This window comes from Panthera uncia (assembly GCF_023721935.1).
Source record: "Panthera uncia isolate 11264 chromosome C1 unlocalized genomic scaffold, Puncia_PCG_1.0 HiC_scaffold_3, whole genome shotgun sequence".
Classification (NCBI taxonomy): domain Eukaryota; kingdom Metazoa; phylum Chordata; class Mammalia; order Carnivora; family Felidae; genus Panthera; species Panthera uncia.
In genome coordinates, this window is record NW_026057584.1 from 39,332,604 (window position 1) to 39,336,669 (window position 4,066).

At 43.7% G+C, this 4,066-nt stretch overlaps 1 pseudogene; it reads right to left on the bottom strand.

The window, feature by feature from the left end:
• Positions 1-710: 710 nt before the first annotated feature.
• Positions 711-2,370, bottom strand: LOC125911342 (elongation factor 1-alpha 1-like; annotated as a pseudogene).
• Between the last annotated feature and the right edge of the window lie 1,696 nt (positions 2,371-4,066).

The window sequence follows — 4,066 nt, forward strand, 5'->3', positions numbered from 1 at the left end:
AGGGGCTTCATAGGTCTTACTGAGTTCAGGACAGGGCAATTTATTCTAATGAGCGAGAAAGAAAAAAAGCATAAAAATAACTGTTATTCAATCATTTGGGAGAGAAGGCCATATTTCCAGCTTCTCCATTTCTTGACGGACTGTTATACATCAGATTTAATACATCAACTTGAGAATTGTAGTTATCTAAATCATTTTCATCTCTTGGCACATGGCATTTTGTTCTCTCCTCCTAAGTTTCTTGCTCTAATTCTTTTTTTTAAAATGCTTATTTATTTATTTTGAGACAGAGAGAGAGAAAGAGAGAGAGAGAATGTGCACATGAGTGAGGTAGGGGCAGAGAGAGAGGGAGATAGAGAATCCTTATTCTCCTTTCCAGGGTATATAGGTGGGTCAGTTGGTTAAGCCTCAGACTCTTGATTTTGGCTCAGGTCATGATCTCACAGTTTGTGAGTTTGAGCCCGGCATAGAGCTCTGTGCTAACAGTGCAGAGCCTACTTGGGATCCTCTCCCTCCCTGTCTCTTTGCCTCTTCCCCACTCCTGCTCTCTCTCTTTCTCTTTCAGAATAAATACACTTCAAAAAATTTCTCCTTTTTTTCCTAAAGGTTTTATGATACATTGTTATCATTAACCAGTCTTTTACATCACACTTAAATGGCCAGTTAATACAAACAGTCTGGGACTGTCCTTCCACCACTCATTAAGCCTGGGGTTGCAAGTATTACAGATAATATTCATTTAGCCCTCTGATCTTTCTGGGCAGATTTGGTGACCTTGCCAGCTCCAGCTGCCTTCTTGTCCACTGTTTTGTTGGCACCCATAAGTAACCATATGTCTCATGTCAAGAACAGCAAAGCGGGCCAGGGGAGGATAGTCAAAGAAGCTCTCAACACTCATAGGCTTGCCAGGAACCATATCAATGATTGCAGCACCACCACATTTCAAGAACTTGGGATCACCTTCCATCTGTTTTCCCGAATGACAATCAGTCTTCTCCTTCAGCTCAGTGAACCTGCAGGCAATGTGAGCTGTGTGTGACCGTTCAGCACAGGTGCATATCCAGCACTGATTTGGCTTGGATGGGTCAGGATAATCACCTGTGTTGTGAGGCCAGGTGCTTCTACTGGTGGGTCATTTTTGCTGTCACCAGCCACATTGCCACAATGAATGTCTTTGGCAGGTATGTTTTTGACATTGAAGCCCATATTGTCCCCAGGAAGAACCTTACTCAAAGTTTCATGGTGCATTTCAACAGACTTTATGTTAGTTGTAACAGTGATTGGACCAAAGGTGACCACCACGCCAGATTTAAGAACACCAGTCTCCACTTGACCCACAGGGACAGTACCAACATCACCAATTTTGTAGACATTCTGGAGAGGCAGATGCAACGGCTTGTCATTTGGGTGAGTTGGTGGCAGAATACAATCCAGAGCTTCAAGCAGTGTGGTTCCACTTGCATTGCCATCTTCACTAGTGACTTTCCATCCCTTGAACGAAGGCATGTTAGCACTTGGCTTGCGCTAAGTTGGAATGCTGTCACCGTTCCAACCAGAAACTGGCACAGATTCTACTGTGTAGGGGTTGTAGCTGATTTTCTTCATGTAGATGCTTACTTTCTTTTTTTAAAAATCTTTTAATTATTTAGTTTTGAGAGAGAGAGAGAGAGAGACAGAGAGAGGGAGGGGCAGAGAGAGAGGGAGACACAGTCTGAAGTAGGTTCCAGGCTCTGAGCTGTCAGCACAGAGCCCGAAGCGGGGCTCAAACTCATGAACCATGACATCATGACCTGAGTCAAAGTCAGACGCTTAACCGACAGAGCTACCCAGGTGCCCCACTTTCTTAATGATTTCCTTATATATTTTCTGGCGGTGAGGTGGCTCAGTGGAATCCATTTTGTTAACACCAAAGTAAGTTGTTTTACATCCGGTGTGTAAGCGGGGCCCCAACACGGCCCCATCATGGGCTCACAGTCTGCCCATTCTTGAGATACATGCTTCCAATTCACCAACACCAGCAGCAATAGTCAGAACAGCACAATCAGCCTGGGATGAGCCTGTGATAATGTTTTTGATAAAGTCTATGTGTCCTCTGGCATCAATGATGGTCAAATAATACTTGCTGGTCTTGAATTTCCACAGGGACGTATCAGTGGTGATACCACGTTCCGTTCAGCTTTCAGTTTACCCAACACCTAGCATACTTGAAGAAGCCCTTGCCCATCTCAGCAGCCTCTTCAAATTTTTTGATAGTTCCCCCTTTTTCTTGATCCCACCACATTTATAGATCAGATGACCAGAAGTGGTAGACTTGCCGAAATCTAAATGCCCAATGACGGCAATGTTGATATGAGTCTTTTCCTTTCCCATTTTGGTTTGGGTTTAGTGGTGGTTTTCATGACACCTGTGCTGTGGCAAACCCATTGCAAAAAAGCACTCTAATTATTTTTAAACTTCCCACCTTCCCTTCTCTATGTGTTGACTTCGTTTTTGGGATGACTTGAGATAAGTCTGAAGCCACTTTATGTTTAACTTTCACGAGAATCTGACACTGAGTTTAACCTTTCTATATATTTGGAAGAACCTTCCAAGTATCATTATAGGAGAAGACCTCATGCCTCCTATGCCCCCTTGCTTCCCATTTCTCCCTCACTTAATTGCTAATGCCTGACATTTTATTCTTTGGATTTCCTTCATTTGATATTAAAGTGCAGACACTCCTGGGAAGATCCAGTCACTCATACTTTATTGTGAAGGAGTCACAGGGGCTAGACTTTGATAAGGAGGCAGAGATTAACAAGAGAGCTCTGGCGATTGGTGCAGCTGTGATTGCCATAGTGATGGTAAAACAACTACTAAATGCACAGTCGGCTGTGCTGCTCACCTGCTCTGCAGACATGGAGTCACTTCACTCACCTGAATATCAGTGATCACATGTAAAACATGGAGTAATAACGCTCGCCCGGTTTACCTAACAAGGTGACAGTGTATGTGTAATAAAAGACTTGCAAACTGTGAAGTGGTGTGCAAGGTAAAGATATTAAAGGGCACAACTAAAGGGGAAAGGCAACATCTGTCTATGTCACAACGAAGGTGGGTCCTGGTGCCACTTTATAATCACATTCAGAGTTCTGACTATTAAAATGAACAGGATTCATAAATTGCCTTTGGTATATCATTGTGTTAAAGCCAACCATTTTTCTTTTTCTCTCTGCTTTTCTTCTTCAGGCCAGTCCATCTAGGGAAGCTGAGAGAGGAGGGCTACCAAAGCAGAAGTCATCCTTCGCCTTAAAGGTGTGTCTTTGCCCAGAACCTGAGTGTTCAACAAGAGAATTCTTTGGGTTTGTGGGAAGCAGTAATTCTTCCGGAACAGGCTTCTTTGAGGTCAGATGAGGACTAGAGTTGGTAAAATAATAGAGCAAAATGGAGGGGTGCTGTATTTCAGAGAATGCACTAACAGCTTCAGATGAAGAAGTTATCATCTCAATATGCTCAAGTTGAAGAGGTAGCAGTTATTCCCCTTTTTCTTGTTCAAGAAGACCAATAAGCCCTGATAAATGAACAGATCCCTGCTGCCACCTTGCCACAAGCATCAAACACAGCTGTCCATGTGAAAAAGCCAGAATAATGGACCCAAAGAATCTGCATCTTAATTCCTGTAATCTGTTGAGATGTTATGTCGCAGGGCAAGAGAGACTATGCAAACGCAATTGGGACAGGGAGACCACCCTGTATTACCCATGTCAGCCAAATCTAATCACTTGAGCCCTTAACAGTAGAGAACTTTCTCTAGCTGGAGGCAGAAGAGTGAGGTGGCGGTTGGAGAGATTGTGTGAGAAGGATTTGACATGTCATTTCTGTCTTTCACATGAAAGGGACTGTCAGCAAGGGATAGACGTGGGCCTGTAGGAGCTGAGGGCAGTCCCTAAGTGACAGTCAACTAGGCAATAGGGACCTACAACCTCAAGGAACAGGAATTGAATTCTGCCAAGAACACAAATGGGAACGGAAATAAGGTATTCCCAGAGCCTCTGGATAAGAGTCCAGCCGGTGGACACTTTGATTT